Below are 19,230 nucleotides of genomic sequence, written 5' to 3'. Positions count from 1 at the left end.
ATGACACCAGTACCCGGGGACACTTCCTCCAACCCAGCTGTCTTCTTCCACGTCACATCCCTTCTCCTGTAGCTTGGGTTCCACAGCTTGTTATGTCAGTAACACTCACCCCTCTCTCTGTTATTCAACCCCCAGGTGAAGCCTTTCTCCATCTTCTTACTTTTACCTGAAAGCTGCTGGGGCAAGGCAGTTAATATGAGAGAAGGCTCTATCGACCTGAAATAGATCCTCAGTACAATTTGGAAATTCTACCACATTTTTCCTTTCCGCATTCAGACCTTTCTCACTCTCCTCACACCTCTGTCTGCAAGTTCCCCTCACTCTTTACTGCAGCCTCAGGTAAACCCATGGCCAAGCATTTTAGACCCCCTCCAGCCTTTTCAGAACCTCACAAGATGAATCACATCCTCTTTCTCCTGTATATTCAGTCTCTTTTTGTCAACTGGATCTTCCTCTCTGACACTGAAACATGTTTAAGTTTCTTCCACCTTAAAAAACCAACCACAAAAAAGTCTTCCCTCAATCTACACCCACCTTCAGCTCCTACCCACAGCTTCAACAGCCCCCTAAGCCCCAGTGACATCTTCAACAGCCCCCTAAGCCCCAGTGACATCTCCCAGTGACAGCTTCAACAGCCCCCTAAGCCCAAGCTCCAGACCTCCAGCCCCAACTGCCTACTTGGTGCCTCTTCTTTGATGTCATGTTCACAACGGCACTCATGGCCTTCTTCCTGTCTTCCTCCCTTCCAAATGTGGTCTTCAGGAGCTTCCCAGCACTGTGTGTCACCACTCCAATGGCTCATCCCAGAGACCCAGGAGAGATTTAGGATTCCCTCCTCTTTCCAACCCTCCATGTCTAGTTCAACCACTGACTTTATTCCCCACTGCCACTACCATAGTCTGTGAATGGCTTTCAAACTGAGATTCACACAGCTACTAATGTAAGAAGGCAATCTATTGGGGTAGAGGAAGAAAATATTAGAATTTAAGACTTATCTTTTAAAATTCTTTTAATGTATGTTCCATTATGTAAATAGTATATTAGTAGTGTAGTGCATATAATTTATAAGTAAAATAAATATGGACGATATTCAAACATTTTTCCTGATAGATGTTCAAGAACAAAAAAATGTGGAGGTCCTGGTTTACATCGGGATCATCTTTTGCTTGGACAACTGAAATAGACTACTAACCAATCTCTACATCCATCTATCTATCTATCATGGTAAAATATACATAAAATTTACCGTTTTAACCAATTTCTTTTTTTGGCAGCATTAGGTCCTCATTGCTGCTCGGGGGCTTTCTCTAGTTGTGGCAAGTAGGGGTTACTCTTCGTTGTGGTGCGTGGTCTTCTCATCGCGGTGGCTTCTCTCGTTGCAGAGCACAGGCTCTAGGCGCACAGGCTTCAGTAGTTGTGGCGCACGGGCTCTAGAGCGCAGGCTCAGTAGTCGTGGCCCACGGGCTTAGTTGCTCCACGGCATGTGGGATCTTCCTGGACCAGGGCTCAAACCCGTGTCCCCTGCATTGGCAGGCGGATTCTTAACCACTGCGCCACCAGGGAAGTCCCCCATTTTAACCATTTTTAAGTGTACAGTTTCGTGGCATTAAGTACATTCACATTGTTGTGCAATCATCACCACATCCATCTCCAGAACTTTTTCATCTTTCCAACCCAAAATTCTGTACCCATTAATTACAAACTCCCCATGCGCCCCTCCTCCCAGTCCCTGGAAACTACCATTCTACTTTGTCTCTGTGAACTTGACTACTCTAGGTACTTCATATAAGTGGAATTATAGAATATATCTTTCTGTGACTGGCTTCTTTCACTTAGTGTAATGTCTTCACGGTTCATCCATTTGTAGCATGTGTCAGAATTCCCTTCCTTTTTAAGGCTGAATATATTCCTTTGTATGGATATACCACATTTTGTTTATCCATTCATATATCGATGGACACTTGGGTTGCTTCCACTTTTTTGACTTTTATGCGTAATGCTGCTATGAACATGGGCATACAAGTCTACATCCACTCTTGCCTCTCCTCTCTAGTCCTTCTCCACAATGTAGCCCAAGTAATCCCTTTAAACCCACAAGTATGGTAAAATCACCCCTTGCTATCAGGTAAGACTTTCTCACTACCTTCGTTTCTTGAACACAAAGCCACCAAAGACACCTGCTGTTACTTTTGCCATAATGTCCTTTCCTCCCTGCTTCTTCAGCTTTTTCTTTTCCCCACTCCTCTCCCTCTTAGGACCTCAACTCCTGCTCTTTTCCTGAGCGAAGAATTCCCTGATAACCCTCCTTCACTAGGTCAAGGGACGCTCTCCCTCCCTCTTCCACTTTCCCCTCCTACCGCTTGTCGCAATTGGCACTATACCATCAAGCGCATTTATAACAATGATTGTTTCCATCACTAGAGAATAAACGTATGAGGGAGAGGGCATTATCCAGTTCCTACAGCTCCTGCGAGGACCTGGCATCTAGTAAGTGCTCAATTCTTCAGTAATTAATTTTCATAATAAGTCTGTGAGGACACAGCTGACCCCTCCCGCCCGGAGGCTAAGTCACAGTGGAGAACCAGGGTGGCCCTGCGGACTCTGGCCACCGGTCCTCAACCCCCGCCCTGGCTGTCCCATTTGGAGGTCCTCCGTCCCTAGGCAAGGGGGCGCAGGGCCCTCCCCGCCCCGCTCGCGCAGGGAATGGTTGGGGACCGCTCCTAGCCGCTTGGTCTGCAGCCACCCGGCGTCCGCCTGGGGCGGGGGCGGGGCCTGCCCGGAGACGTCACTTCCGGTGTACACAGCCGGTTCGGGCGGTGAGCTGGGGGCCGGAGCGCGTCGCAGGTGAGGAGCGGGCGCAAGCAAGTGCTGCCTGGCGCAGGCGGGCGGGCTCAGGGGGTGGTGGGTGGGTGGTGGGCCGCGGCCGGGGCTGGCGACTGGACGAGCTCGCGGGGCGCCGCTCCGCTTGGGGCCGCAGGGCTCAGGGCCGTCGGCTCCCGCCCCTTGCCCGTCCGCTGTGGAGGACGCCGGGCTCTGGGAGCGCTGGCTGACCGGACGGAAGCCTGGAGGGGCCTCTTGGCTCGTGCCTGAGACCGGGGGCGCGGCGGGGACCCCGCGGAAGGGCGGGGGACGCTCCTTGGGCCGCCGGAGCCGGGGAGGTCGGGCTGGCGCCGGGACCCGCTCCCGGAAGCCCGCCGAGCAGTTAGCGGAGGGACGGCGGCCTGTGGGTCCCGGGGTCTACCGGGACTGCCTAGGGACGCGGCCCTCACGCCGCCCCGCGGCTGCCGGTCGGCTGCGCGCACCTTCCCCGCCGGGCCGGGCCCCGAGGAACATGATTTTCCGGCCCCGCTGAGTCCGCTGGCGCAGTCGGGCCAGGGGAGGTTCCGCGGGGACCGCCGGAGGGCCGGGGCTGAGGATGAAGGACCCACGGCTGAGGGGCGAACGTAGGGTCAGGGGTGTGTCTTCCTGCTCCGCGCGGTGCGAGGAAAGAAGCATGCCTGGTTGGCATGATAAGAATTTTGTTTATTCTCCTCACAAATTTTGCCAGATAAATACTCAGCTTGGAGGGGGGGTTTAATTTGAAAATAGCTTGTTTCCGCTCCTTGCCCCTATTATAAAAGCAACTCATTCTCCTTTCTTCACATTCAAGACAGCACAAAAAGTGTTGTGACAATACTTTTTAAAGTGACAGTCATCCACCAACCTACCGCTCAGTGACAGCCATTGCTAACATTTTGGTGATATCAATAAATACAGGTATTATCACTTCTATGGACTTCATAATGTACCATTGTATATCATAAGTTAACCAAGCCAACATATACCAAGTTAACATGTAGATTGTTTCTAATTCGTCACAAGATAGACAGTTCTGCCAAAGGGATTTGTCTGATTGTTGTTTTGGGTTAAATTTACAAATGAGGTCAAAGGTAACATTCATTTAAAAAATACATAGTATTATTTTTCCTTTGTTGACACTTCAAAAATTATTCTCCATCCCAATATTCATAACATCCATCCATATTTGTTTCTCATTTCATGGTTTTATTTTTACTTTTAGCTGTTTTAAATTTACTTAAAATTTGGTTTTGGTTGAAGATATGAAGTTATTTTCCAAATAGGTTAATTTTCCCAACTTTACTGAAAAAACTATAATTGCTGTTTTATCATATTCTAGACCTAAAGTTCTAAGTTTGTGTTTGTAAAGGACTACTTACAGATTTGATATTTAGATTTTGTGTATGCTGTTTTATAATTCCATTCACAATATCTTTTTTAAAAATCATTTTCCTTTGCAAGTCCAGGATGTATTTCATGTTTGAGACTTTTTTCTTTTGAAGTAAAAAAAAAGTTTAGTTATTGCTGTTTCATTTGCTATCTTGCTGACAAGATAACAAACTCCATATGAAGAGTTCAGGTTTGTTGTGGCAACTTTTCAGTCTGGCATTTGAGATTCTAATCTTCCTCTATTTTTGCACACGAATACGTAGGTTAGCATTGGAGACCAAGATAGAAAAGTTCTCAGATTCCCTTGGCAAGCCTAGATTTTTCAATCTAAAATTATCTCTGGATTTTTGGAAGACGACATGTTTTAAGCATCCTCTTTAAAAATTTTTAAACAAGTTGCACATGATTCTGCTGAAAATTTTACTAAGTGTTTATTCTGTTGAAAACCCGAAGCCTAATACACCAGCAGCTTTTTGTCAAGCGAGTCTAACAAGTCTATAGGAAAATGATTGTTTCTGAGAGTTAGTGGACTGGGGCATCACATGAGTTGAGTGTCCACTCTCTCCTTTTCCCTCCTGTGACTTTCTGCTTAGTGGAAAATGATGACCTTCCAAGGTGGAGAGAGAATGTTGGTTTGAATAAGGAATTGCTTTTTTGGAGTTACAGAAAAAGCAGGATGCCATTTTCTCTTAGTTCTAAGTTCACCAAGAGCCTGAATGTTTCAGGGGTTGTGCTTCAAATGTCTTTATCCATAATGAAACTGTCCTCCTGAGGGTCCTCTGATTGATAGATGCAGTGGCTGCTGCTTTCTCATTTCCCTTGACCTTGACCATAAGTATTTGGCATGGTGAGCCACGCTTTCTTGCTGTTGTGCATCTCCTCTTGGTTGGCCTTCTTGACTTAAGCTATTGTGATCATTAGCTTAACTTTGTGACTGTGCTTTTTCACTTGTCTTTGCTGCTTCTCTTCTTCCCACATCTGCCTGGAAGCATTTTCTAAGGCCCAGCTTAATATCTCTACCTCTTTCCCCCAATGCATGCTCCTTCCCACTTGTCCAGCATGTGACTTCTAGGTAGAGACCCATTTCACCCCCTCATCCTCTTTCCAGTCGGTGACCCCAGCTCAGACTTTGATGCAAGTAATTTCTTTCTCTTCCTCTAACTGACCCCTGGACATGTTTCTGAGGCCATACTTTCTGCAGGTGATGAAGCCCTTCATTGCTTCCCAAGGTGGCCTGTCCTTCATGACTCTAAAGTTCTTACCAGCTGACTTACCACAACTCTTCTTCCTTCTTTTTTTTGGCTGTGCCATGCGGCATGCAGGATCTTAGTTGCCCAACCAGGGATTGAACCCCCGCCCCCTGCAGTGGAAGCGAGGAGTCTTAACCACTGGACCGCCAGGGAATTCCCTCTTCTTCCTTCTTGATTTGGGTTCTATTGCCATTTGCTTTCTATTCCTACAATTTGATTTAAACTTGTACCTTTGCTCTGAGGGACTTCAGACATAATTTGATCCCACCCTGGATTAGAAAAATGAGACCCAATGAATTTAGTCATGAATTTAGTTATCTCACATTTCTGCAGTATTTACAGTATAGGCCAGTTACTGTACTGGAGGATTGGAATACAGAGCTGGAAGGCACAGCCTAGGAAAGAAAACCAAATAAGCAGTTGCCATCAAGTATCATAAGTGCCTAGAAGCAGGAGACAGGTTTTAGAGATCTTGCCTGTCTTGTTCACTGCTGCTATCTCCAGGGCCTAGAACGCAGTGTTTGGGGAACAATTAAGTATTTGTTGAATGAATCAATGATCATCTGAGAATGAAATCAGAATAAATGTCAAATCAGCTATCTGTAGAATAGATACAAGCCAAGAGACATTTTGTAAATGTAGTTTTGAGAATTTCAGGGAATACTTTTAAGTTCAACCAAAATGACCCAGCTATAACCCTAGGAAGGCATGATTGGAATGTGTTTGTGGCCAGATGCTTAATTTTATATCCTCAGAAGAAAGATTTTGATTCTAGAAGGAGAGGGTTGGGATGATGTCTATGGAAATTGGGGTGGTGGGTCCAAGAGAAGAATTGGGTGATGTGTCTGTAGTACCTTCTGGGGACCTGGGCCAGAGGAGCTCTGTGCAGTCCTTCACTGGGCCTTTGCTCTTCCAGACAGATGGGTGCATCTCTGTTGATGCCTCTGGTGGAGAGAATCTTTCCTTTGCTTTGCTTCCATGATCCTAATGCCCTTTGATTAGAACATGGTTTCACATGGAGATTTCCTGTCGAGAGTGGTCTGCATCCAGACTCCTGGGTCAGATCCTGGACTTGAGTTGCTGGCTAACCTCTCTGGTTCCCCATCCGAGGAATGGGGATAATAGTAGCACCTTCCTCTTTGCTGCCTGGCCCCCGGTAAGAGCTCAATAGGTGTTAGCTCTCATCATTATTTATAAACTTTGTGACTGGCCTTCTGGTTAATACATCATTCACCTTTTGAGCTTAGATAGCCTGAATCAGTCCCCCTGAACCTACTTGCTCCTGGGTGCACTGGGAACCAGAGCTGAGAACCAGAAGGTGGGAAGTCATGACAGATAGGCTCTTCCCAAACTGCTTGTTCAGAGAATCCAGCTGCAGTTGTTAGGGAAGACTGTCAGGTGAAGGCTGTGCTTGAGCTGAGTACTGTGGGAATTGGTGAGTCCAGCACCACAGGAAGGGGAGAGGACTTTTAGGCAGGGCCACGACGGCTGTAAAGGTATAGAGCTGAGCAAGTTTGAGGTATGTGAGTTGCAGGAGATTTAGGCTGAAGGGTGGATAGATATGAATAGGGGAGTAGAGGGAAATGAGATTGGAAAGTGGGGCCAGCTTTTGAAGATATAATTAATAACAGTCTCTAACTTACTGGGCATAACAGTGTGTCAGGTGCTATGTTCATCCCTTCGACTCACTGTGCTAGCCAGGTTTGGTGTGAAGTGCTTTGTGTATAATACCTTGTTTGGTCCTCATAACAACCCTCTGATGTAGCTATTTACTATTATAAGAGAAATGACATGTTGGATGTCTCCTCGATTCAGCCTGCACATTGCTACAGGGCTAACCCTTGACATCTGCTGTACGTTTAAAAGCCTTTTGTGACTTCTGTTTCCTGATGAAGTCCAAGCCCACCAAGATTCTCTGACTTCATGAAATCATCTTTAAAGTGTGAAAATATGTGTCTTACAACTGAATAAAAGCAGCATAGGTGCAGATATGCATCAAACTCAGAGAAATATCATTTCAATGAAAAAGGCAAGATGCAAGACAATGTGTATATGTGCCCATTTGTGTAAAAAAAAAAGAGAGGGGGGATACACATGAAATAGGTTTCTAAGTGCAGAAAAACAATTCTCAAATGATAGAAAAGAAAGAGTGATTGCCTTTTGGGATGAGGCCCCAGAAATCTAGGCTGTTAGACTGACCTGGCTTTTTCTTGCATACTCTTTTGTACAATACGAATTTTTTCCACTGTGTATGTGTATTTTCAATGAAAAAGTAATAGGAATTAAAATCTAAATGTCTGCTATATACATAGCAGTCACTTAGAGACGGAATGTAGCATAGAGTTTAAGGGCAAGGACTATATCCAGACTGCTTGGGCTCAAGTCCTGCCTCTACCACTTAACTAGTCACTAACCTCTAAATCATATAGCCTCTCTTTACCTCAATTTACCCTGTCTGAAAATGGGTGAAGTAACAGTACCTGCCTCCTGGGGTTATAGTGAGGCTTAAGGGAGTTAATATTTGTGAAGTCCTTAGAACAGTTCCTGGCAGGTGTGGGTTTTTGTTGGTGGTGGTAGTGTTATGGCTCTGTGTTTTACACCAAAGTGAATGTGAAGATGTGTCCAATCTCTCTGTGTGCTTACAATTCATCTGGAAAGGGAAGACACACAGAGCTAATGATGAGTAATGGCAGTGGAGGCTGCAGGAGCTCAGGAAAGGCTCCATAGGAACTAAAGGGGCCTAAGATGGTGTCATCGAAACAGTGGATCTTAAATATGGGTAACTTCTAGAAAAAGTGAAAGGAGAGAAAAGGATGCAAAGAGGCTTGTTCCAGGTGTGATGTGTGTCCCAGATGGACTGAGGCAGAGAAATGAGACGGGAAAGCGCCTTGAGGGAGCCTGAAAGTGGAATATGTCGTGCCATGGCAGGTCATTGTTAGCCGGCAGAGTTTTTCTTAGCATATATAAAATGATGGGATTTATAGCGATGAGAGTTTAGGCTTGATGAAATGTGCTAGCTCTACCTTGAACTTTCAAGTGATTGTGAGATGTTCCTGTGTAATTTTTTTTTCTTTTTTTTGTGTGTGTTTTTGTTTCTGTTTTTGTTTTTTTTTTGCCGTATGCGGGCCTCTCACTGTTGTGGCCTCTCCCATTGCAGAGCATAGGCTCCGGATGGCGCAGGCTCAGCGGCCATGGCTCATGGGCCTAGCCACTCCGCGGCATGTGGGATCTTCCCGGACCGGGGCACGAACCTGTGTCCCCTGCATCGGCAGGCAGACTCTCAACCACTGCGCCACCAGGGAAGCCCCTTGTGTAATTTTTTTAATGAACCCCTTCATATAGGCCATGTGGGTTACTTGCAGGTTGGTGCTTATAGTCAGTGCTGCCAGTGGGCATCCTGGATGCAGGCCTCTACATTTACTGAATCTATTTCTGGGTTCATTCCTAGATGGTATTGCTTTTTTTTTTTTAGCCATTTTGACTATATTCCTGTGTCTAGGCCACTGTCAGATACGTGCTTTTCCAGATTGGTAGTTGCAAAGAATCATAATGTGAAAGTTTTTAAGTGTGGAATTAGAGCTAGATATTACCTAAAAAAAATCAAATTTTCTTATTGAAAATGATTTTGGGATTAGGTGCTAGTGAGATGGTCGTATGACTGGGGAACCTGGGAATACCTGAGTCTTCCCCTGCCCTACTCCCAGGTCCCAGAGGGGGATATATGTGCCTGAGAACAGGTAGAGGAAGGCTGGCTTGGCTCCCAGACTTGAGTGCTGTAGGCTGGTAACCTAGGCAGGGAGAGGTGAAAGTGGTTCCTCTCACCAGCTCACAAGGACCTGTCTTGTCTCTGGGTCTCCAGGTAGGAAAGGATGTACCGTGCCTGTCCTTGTCCTTAAGTCACTTTGTAATGTGCTTTGTAAAGCAAGGTGATTCATTCCTTAGCACTGTCCGTGTTCTTTTTCTAGTTTGGGGCTGCAAGAGGGAGTGGTAGGCAGGGAAATGGGAGGAGCCATGACCTCCTTCCCGTCTTGAGAACACAGGGCAGCACTCCTTTTAGTTTGTTGCCAGGACTTTGGGAGTTGGGGCCAGGGCTGCAAGAAGGTAAGAAATATTTTTGAAAGTTGTTGTAACTGTGTGGTATTTGGGGTGGGGGTGGGGAGAGGGAGTTAGTATTTTTACTGCTAGTAGGCCAGAATGAAGAATTTTTAAAAAAGATAAAATGCCGCCTTCTGACTGGTTCCTGGCCTGTTTCAGAGCAGTAGTTCCATTTATTGAGTGCTGTCCTTTATGGATTTAATCCTCACCGCAGTACTGAAGAAACTGAGGCACAAGAGTTCAGGTAACTTGCCTGAGGTCATAGAGTGATTAAGTGCCGTTCATTCGACTGATGGTTACTGAGAGCAGGATTTCATATCTAGGGTCAATCTGTCTCCCAAACCCATACCCATAACTACTGCATAACCTCTCAGCATTGAGAGATTTCATCTTACCCACAAGGTAGGAACATGAGCCACTGCAGGCCTGCTCTCTAGGGCTGTCTTCCCTGCCTCAGGAAGCGGTGGGAGGTAGGGGTGAGATGGGCAGGAGGCTCCTTGAATGTCCTCATTGCTAAATATTTGACCTGCTGAAATGTTTGTGGAGAAGAATGAGCTCCCTAGCTGTAACTCGGATTTGCTGTTCTTTTTGAGAGATGGAAAGGCTTGCTGGGTGTGCAAAATTGGAGTCAGTGTTCCCAGCCTGGAGGAAGGAGCTTCTATAATATCCACTGATGAAATTTTTCATGGGTACCTTAAATTTTCAGAAATGGTCCTGAATCTGAAGTGTATTTATCTAAAGTTTATATAGTTCCTCTCTGTAGTAAGAGAAATAATTTCCATATTATGTTTTGATTTACCTGTTTGTATATAAGCTTCTTGATAAATACTTGTTTTTCCCCATTTGAGGTTAGTTTTGGATAGGTTCCACAGTGCAAGTTGTTAAGAATGAGTAACACTATACAACTTTGAGTTCTTAAATAACTTTCTAATGGATACATTAGTTTTCACTAGTTCAGTATGCTTTTTTTACAAGTTTGGAAACTTTTTGGATAATTGAGCTAAAACTAGGCTTAAACAGAGCTGAGTAGATCAAGGCCTTATCATGCTGTAATAAACTGCAAAAATAAATAAATAAAAAATAAACTGCAGGTTTTTAATAGGTGTAGATTAAAAAAATTTTTTTAACAAATTGGATTTGAAAAATTAATGTTTTGTGATTTTTACTTTAAAGTAATGATTTACTTTAAAGTAAGTTATTCTAACTCCTTGATTTATACTCGAATTTCCTTCAGCAGCACAGTTTATCACAAACGTTTTCGTAGTGCTTGGGTGCATTTTGATATGCAAATTTTTAAATTATCATTATTATTATTTTTGGCTGTGCCACTCGCATGTGGGGTCTTAGTTCCCTGATCAGAGATCCAACCCACGTCCCCTGCATTGGAAGCAAGGAGTCTTAACCACTGGACCACCAGGGAAGGCCCTGATATGCAAATTTTTATTGGTCTGAGACCATTTCAATTTACAGATGTAAACTTTGTTTCACCTGAGTAAACTTTTTCAGATGTTTAGGAGCCAACTTTGTTCACCTTTTGGTGGTGTATGGTAGTTGCTTGTAGATAAACCTTTTCTTGGCAAGGCTCTGACCACCACCACCCCCCTTTTTCCTTTTCTTTTGAAGATTTCTGTTTAACAAATATTTTTTTGGCTTAGAGTGTTTCTCAAATAAAATTCAAAAGTTCTTATATTTAATTTGTTGTTATTTTTTGTTTTGTTTTTGTTTTTTTGGTTTTTTTTTTTTTTGGCCACACTGCTCAGCTTGCAGGATCTTAGTTCCCTGACCAGGAATCGAACCGGCACCCTTGGCAATGAAAGCACAGAGTCCTAACCACTGGACCGCCAGGGAATTCCCTGGCCTATTTTGTTTTTAACCTGTGTTATTTTGAAACTAAATTTCAACTCTGTTGACTTTGTGGTTAGAAAATTTATTTCTTCTGCTTAACTGAAATTATCAGTTATTTGTAGATTACCAGATATAAAAGCTCTTCAAATCTGCTGATGACAACTTGCTTTGTTTTTATAGAGGAGTGTCATATTTTGTGATGATAAATTGTTTTAGAGCAAGTGTCAGTACAAGGGGCAGTCAGGTGTCAGTCACCACGTGGGAGCACTTGGTTCCTCCATTAGACCAGAAGCTCCTTGACCGTCAGCACTGTTAACCTCTGCATCCTGGGTGCCTGGAGCATTCAGGCACGACTTACAGGGTTGAGCCATGCCTGTGGGCACAGGTGTAGAAGCATCTTTATTTTAACTATGATAGATTCCAGCTATGATTAGAATTTTTTAGAATTCTATGAATAGAATTTTTATTTAGTAGGGTTTTTTCTATCTACTTGAGTTTTCATACCTCAGTATAGGAAAGCATGGGCTTCAGATTTTGTCAACCAGTCAGTTATTTAGTAATTTTCCTTTTGTTTTGTTTTAATAGCAGTTTTAGTAGCCACTTCTTGACTAGGAAAAATGTAGTTTAATCTTGACTTCCTTAAAACTTTTTCATTGACTTTTTTTTACTCTGATAGAACTTTAATGTTTCAGGAATTGTTGCATGATTCTTTAAATTAAAATGCGTTAGTGTTCCTTGAAAATTTTCTATATAAACTAGTGTCCAGTTTTGAACATAGTTTTCTTTGGGAGCAGTCTCCTGGGCACAGAAGTAGTCTGGGCTTGGTGGACCCAGAAGTGTCACTTCCTTTCCTCTGGCCTTGGCTCTCCATGCCTCCCTTTCCGTTTTGATGTTTTAATGATACCCTCCCTGCTCAGTGATTTGTGTTCAGGAAGCTAGGCAGTGATTACTTTTGTTTCTGCTTTGTGAATTTCTCCCCCCACTTCCTATTTTTACTGAGCAACTACAGGAAGTGAGGCGGCTCCTGGCTGGCTGCTGCTAAGCTCTGATGTTAGGTGGCAGAGGACAAGGCCTTAGGGCCTAAGCCATTCAAAGCATTTTACACCTTTGACTTTGCACTGCCTCCTTCTTCAGGAATCGTAGGAACATGCTCTTATGATTGGGTGATTGGGTTGAGATGACCACGTGTCCTTGTCAGCCTGGGGTTGGGGGGAATTGGGTGCCGCTCAGCTGGAGGGCAGAGCTTTTGTGAGGTAGATGAGAGGTTGTTCTAGCAGTAACAATAGAACATAGTGGCGCTGTGGAGAAGTAGCTGTTGTGGGTGGACAGTGTGGCAGGAACAAAAGGTGGGTTGAAGAGACCTGTTGCAAGTAAGGCTGGAGAGGTGATTCTGGATTTGGGCGGGCCTGGACTGGCAGGCTTGGCGTGTGAAGTGAGCAGCCCATCTGCTCTCTGAGGTCTTTGACGAGGCCTCGGCCTCTATGGTGCTCGCCTTCCTCCCAACTCACGGCATTTGTTTTTTCAACCAGGTATTTAGCATTTACCTGCCTCTTTTCCAGTGATACCTCAAATGGACCTGTTGTAGCTTAACTTACGGGGAAAGTTTGTATCATCTTCCCAGAAAGAAGTAACTTTTTTATGTATTAGGTACTTGAATATAGAAGGAACTTGTTTAGCAGAGTTGCTCAATAGCACTACTATCGACATTTTGGGTGGATAATTGTTTGTCTTTAGGTGGACAGGGGGGTTGTCCTGTGCATTGCAGGATATTTAGCAACATTCCTGGCCTTACCCACTAGCACCCTCCCAGTTGTGACAACCAAAAAATGTTTCCAGACATTGCTAAATGTCCCCTGGGCAGATGTCTGTGTGTGTGTGTGTGTGTGTGTGTGTGTGTGTGTGTGTGTAATCATCTTCACTTGTTGAGAGCCACTGTGTTAAAAGATTGAATGCTGACTTACTAATTTTGTGAAATGGAATAAAATAGAATGGTTTCTTGGGATTGGAGCTATTTATTAGTTTCTATTCCAGTATCTGACATTCTCATACATTTTTAGCATGCTACTTAGATTTTGCTATTGTCTATCTATTATGCTTTCATTGAAAGATCTGGGACCTGAGCATCTGGAAGCTTGGCTTTTGGTCTTCATAGAAGATATTCTCTCTTGGCCTTACATGCTTGCTCCTGAAGGCTAGTTCTTTGGAAGCTGAACAGTGCTGGCATAAAGGAGAGAGCAAGAGGCATTTAGGATGTAACAGTAACAATAGCCAACATTTATGCAGCAGTTGCAATAGCCCAGGTGAGACCAGGTGAACAGGATTGAACCATGAACTGTGGTGAACAGGATTAGCAGGACTGAATGTAAGGGATTGTAAGGAAAGGGAACAGGATAGGGACCATCTGGGATAATACCTTACGTTTAGGTGCAGGGTTGGTAGTGCCTTTAACCAAGGCAGTAAATGCAGGAGGAAGACCGGGGAATGGAAGGATGACTAACATTTGAAGTCCCAGGAGAGAGGGGTCTTGACTGGAGAGGTGAATTTGGGTCATTAGCAATGCATATGGCTATGATCTCCTAAAGAGAGACCACCTTCCTTTCTTTTCATTGCTTCAGCTCAACTTCCTGCCAATTCCTGCCAAGAATCCTACAGCTTGAAACCATCTCCTAAGGGTAATAAACAGAATGTCCTGGTCTAGATCATTGATGGAGGTGGAATAATGCAGTGATGGAGACCTCCGCTGCTAGTGGCAGACTCCCAGGCCCCAAACCCAGCTCTGTTGGGGACTACTACCTTACCCGTGTGGCAGGAACTTGAAGAACTCACTCAAGCTCTTTAACTGCCTCACAGGATCCTTGTGAGCATTAAATTAGGTAACAGATGTAAGGTGCATAGCACAGTGCCTGGCACTCAGTACCCGTTCAGTTAATGTCAGTTGTTTTTATTTTACAGTTCTAGTGAGCATTAAATGAGATTATGTATCCAAAGCTCCAGGTATAATGCTTGACACATTGTAGTCACTTAATGAATGGTAGTTTTGTTGAGAAGTACTTGCGTGAACATGTCATGTCATCAGCTTTTTTTTTTTTTTTTTTTCAAAGCAGAACCTTTTATCTAGCACTTAGCTACTGCCTCTGTGGATAGCAAGACTGACCGTGTGAATGCTGTATAGAAATAACCATCAAATAAATACTGAGGATGAACTAATCATTCAACAGACATCTGTGCTTGGCACTCTCTGATATCTTGAATGAGCTCGGTGATCTTGGTGGTTGGAGGTGGCAGAGAAGCACAGGGGAAACTGGCAGTTGTGATGCAGTACGTTACAATACAACAAAGACAGTGCTAAGATAGGGCTAAAGACAGGCTGTTATGGTTGCACACAGAGGTGCTTCTACCTCAGTCTTTGTCAAGGTGGCTTCCCAGAGGAGCTGACATCTCAGTTAGACATCCAGGAGGAGTGAGAGTAAGCCAGGAGAGCTTTCCATGCAGAGGGAGCTGAATGTGTAGATGGTGAGAAGAAAGATGGCACAAGCAAGAACTAGGCAGAAATGGGATGAGGGAGGTGGGGGGAAGTTGGGAGAAAGTTGGGAAGGTAATGGAGAGCAATAATCGATTTTAAGCAGGAGAGTGGCGTGATTAATCACACAGCAACCAGAGAGGAGCAGTCCAGGCATTTAGAAGATAACTCAGGGGCTTCCCTGGTGGCGCAGTGGTTGGGAGTCTGCCTGCCGATGCAGGGGACACGGGTTCGTGCCCCGGTCCGGGAAGATCCCACATGCCGCGGAGCGGCTGGGCCCGTGAGCCATGGCCGCTGAGCCTGCGCGTCCCGAGCCTGTGCTCCGCAACGAGAGAGGCCACAGCAGCAGTGGGAGGCCCGCGTACCAAAAAAAAAAAAAAAAAAAAAAAAGAAGATAACTCAGGAGGCTCTTCTGTAATTCAGACAGGAGGTAAAGAAGGTTTGAACTTCGGATTGGCAGTGAAAATAGAAGGAAAAAGACTTGCAAGATGTTAAGGAGGCAGAAAGGATATGACTAAATGATTAATTGGATATAAAGAAGAGTAAGGAGTAGAGGATAACTCCAGGTGTCTGGCTTGTTCAGGTAGGTTAATGGTGATGCCATTCACCAAGACAGGGAAGGAATATGGAAAGACTGGGGAGAGTTGGTTTTGGACATTTGATTTGGGGACCTGTCCATTAGGTAGTTGAATATTTGGGATCTGGAGTACAAGAGAAAGATCTGGGCTAGAGAGATGGATTTGGGGATCATCCCAGTGAGAATATGTTGATCTTAGAAACAGGGCACAGCATAGAGCTCTGAGGAACCACAGCACTTCGGGTCTGTCAGATGGGGAGTGGCTCAAAGAGACAACTAAGAACGGCCAGAGGGACAGGAAGAAAGGAAGGAGAACTAGCATCTTTTCATATCACTCTTTTTAATGTGGTAACACAAGGGGAGCCAAAAAAGTAGAGCCCTAATGAGAGAGAGAACTAAGAACTGAATCAGACATTTTCTCTTGTCTGGATAGATACTTTAAACTTGTGAATGTTGAGAATAAAAATCTTCAAAGCATTTTTTTGGAGTGCATTTCTAAATATGGCTTGTGTCATTCTGAACTGACCGAAAAAGCACCATGGAAGTGGTTGGGCTTTGAACTTCATGGGCAATAACTTTACTAACCTCCCTAATTTCCTGTAGTGTCCCCAGATTATTAAGGGTGGGTATTTAGATTTACATTGTTGTTGTCTAGAGAGGACAGAGAATTTTCTGTATTTTTTTGCTCTGAAGAAGTTGTTTATGGAGTGGTTCACCTTTATTTTTTAAATAACAGCTTTATTAAAATGTAAGTCACACACCATACAGTTCACCTATTTAAAGTGTATAATTCAGTGATTTTTAATGTATTCGTAGAGTTATGTAACTACCACCAGAATTTCAGAACATTTTCATCACTCCAAAAAGAAACCCTGTACCCATTAGCAGTCATTCCTCATTCTTCCCATTTGCCCCAGCCATAGGCAACCATTAATTTTTCTGTTTCAGTGGATTTGCCTATTCTGGACATTGCATGTTAATGGGATCATACAATACGTGAACTTTGTGTCTGGCTTCTTTTTTTTTTTTTTTGCAGTATGCGGGCCTCTCACTGTTGTGGCCTCTCCCGTTGCGGAGCACAGGGCTCCGGACGCGCAGGCTCAGCGGCCATGGCTCATGGGCCTAGCCGCTCCGTGGCACGTGGGATCTTCCCGGACCAGGGCACGAACCCGTGTCCCCTGCATCGGCAGGCGGACTCTCAGCCACTGCACCACCAGGGAAGCCCTGTGTCTGGCTTCTTTCACTTGGCATAATGTTGTTTTCAAGGCTCATCCGTGTTGTTGTGTGTATCAGTACTTCATCCATTGTTTTGGCCCTGCAGCACAGCTTGTAGGATCTTAGTTACCCAACCAGGTATTGAATCCAGGCCCTGGCAGTGAAAGTGCCGAGTTCTAACCACTGGACCACCAGGGAATTCCCGTACTTCATTCCATTTATAATTGAAGAATATTATTCCATTGTATGGCTATACCACTAAGTTGTTAGACGTTTGGGTTGTTTCCACTTTTTTTTTTTTTTTTTTTTTTTTTTTGCGATACGCGGGCCTCTCACTGTTGTGGCCTCTCCCGTTGCGGAGCACAGGCTCCGGACGCGCAGGCTCAGCGGCCATGGCTCACGGGCCTAGCCGCTTCTCGGCATGTGGGATCTTCCTGGACCGGGGCACGAACCCGTGTCCCCTGCATCGGCAGGCAGACTCTCAACCACTGCGCCACCAGGGAAGCCCTCCACTTTTTTACTATTATGAATAGTATTGCTCTGGACTTTCATGCACAGGTTTTTGTGTAGACATGTCTTTTATTTTTCTTGGATATATACATAGTTGTGGAATCGTTTGGTCATATGGTAATTCTACATTTAACCTTTTTAAAAATTAATTTTATTTTTTTATTTTTGACTGCGTTGGGTCTTTGTTGCTGCGCGCGGGCTTTCTCTAGTTGTGGAGAGTGGTAGCTACTCTTGCTGTGGAGCATGGGCTCTAGGCGTGCGCGCTTCAGTAGTTGTGGCTCGCGGGCTCTAGAGCGCAGGCTCAGTAGTTGTGGTGCAGGGGCTTAGTTGCTCTGCGGCATGTGGGATCTTCCCGGAGCAGGGCTCGAACCCGTGTCCCCTGCGTGGGCAGGCAGATTTTTAACCACTGTGCCACCAGGGAAGCCCTACATTTAACCTTTTGAGGTACTGCCAGACTGTTTTCCAAAGTATTTGCACCCTTTTACATTCCCACAGATTCTAATTTCTCCACATTCTTGCCAACATTTGTTATTGTCTGTCTGTTTTTTTTTTTTTCGGTACGCGGGCCTCTCACTGCTGTGGCCTCTCCCGTTGCGGAACACAGGCTCCGGACGCGCATGCTCAGCGGCCGTGGCTCACAGGCCCAGCAGCTCTGCGGCATGTGGGATCTTCCCGGACCGGGGCATAAACCCATGTCCCCTGCATTGGCAGGTGGACTCCCAACCACTGTGCCACCAGGGAAACCCTATTGTCTGTCTTTTTATTATAGTCATCCTAGTAGTTGTGAAGTGGTATCTCATGGCTTTGATTTGCATTTCCCTGATAGCTAATGATGTTGAGCATCTTTTCATGTGCTTATTGTCCATTTGTATATCTTCTTCAAAGGGTTCAACTATATTTGATCATCAGTTTGGGCAAGGTACATTAACTTGTAAAACCTGACACTGTGAAAGAACAGATGAACATATTTGACTAGAGAAATGAGAGAAAAGCGTGTGTGCGTGTGTGTGTGTGTGTGTGTGTGTGTGTGTTGAAAGATGCTGTAAACAGAAGGTAAAAGATAAAGGACAGGCTCCCCAGAAAAATAACCAGCACTCTTCACCCATATCAGGCCTGAGCTTAAGAGACAGGGTGCTTGATGATCCTGTTATTTAGCTGTGACTTTGGAAGTAGAGACCATGGTCTCCACCTTCTTCCCCACAGCACCTGTCTTAAGGCCACAGATATTGCAACCACTGCCAGGTTTCTGCAGATCTATGGCCTGACAAGTAGAGAGGTCACTTGCCACATGGATAAATATAGTTTCATTTATATTGAAGCATATATCAGAATTTCCGTCCTTTTAAGGCTGGATAATATTCCATTATGTGGTTATACCACATTTTGTTTATCCATTCATCCATTGTTGGATATTTGGCTTGTTTCAGCCTTCTTGGTATTATGAATAATGCTGCTATGAACATAGGTGTACAAATATCTGTTTGAGTCCCTGCTTTCAGTTCTTTTGTGTATATACCCAGGAGTGGAATTGCTGGATCATATGGTAATTAACTATATGTTTAATTTTTTGAGGAACTGCCATGCTGTTTTCCATAGTGACCATACCATTTTACATTTCCACCAGCAATGAACAGGGTTTCAGTTTCTCCACATCGTTGCCAACATGTTGTTTTCTGTGTGTTGGTTTTTTCTTTTTATAATAGTCATATATGCATATGAAGTGGTATCTCATTGTGGTTTTGCTTTGCATTTCCCTAATGGTTGGTGATGTTGAGCATTCTTTCATGTGTTTGTTGGCCATTAGTCTATTTCTTTGGACAAATGTCTATTCAAGTCCTTTGCCCATTTGATAATTGGATTGTTTGGTTATATGTTTTTGAGTTATATGAGTTCTTTATATATTCTGGATATTAATTCCTTTTCAGATATATGGCTTACAGATATTTTCTCCCATTCTTTGGTTGTCTTTTCACTCTATCAGTTGTGTCCTT

At 44.4% G+C, this 19,230-nt stretch overlaps 1 protein-coding gene across 6 annotated transcripts in view; it reads left to right on the top strand.

The window, feature by feature from the left end:
- The first annotated feature begins 2,801 nt into the window (after window positions 1–2,801).
- Window positions 2,802–19,230, top strand: part of GARRE1 (granule associated Rac and RHOG effector 1) — an 82,079-nt gene continuing 65,650 nt past the window's right edge. For 3 of the 6 annotated variants that reach the window (XM_069540229.1, XM_060000158.1, XM_069540230.1), the window contains exon 1: window positions 2,802–2,844. The gene's annotated coding sequence lies outside the window, so the exon portion shown is untranslated. Of the gene's footprint in view, window positions 2,845–2,951; window positions 3,757–9,542; window positions 9,579–19,230 lie in introns of those variants that run through there. The other 3 variants (XM_060000157.1, XM_060000159.1, XM_060000160.1) reach the window with 3 other exon arrangements.

Source organism: Delphinus delphis, chromosome 20 (assembly GCF_949987515.2).
Source record: "Delphinus delphis chromosome 20, mDelDel1.2, whole genome shotgun sequence".
NCBI lineage: Eukaryota > Metazoa > Chordata > Mammalia > Artiodactyla > Delphinidae > Delphinus > Delphinus delphis.
Note: the sequence above shows the minus strand (reverse complement) of the source record. Positions and strands in the feature narration are given on the sequence as shown.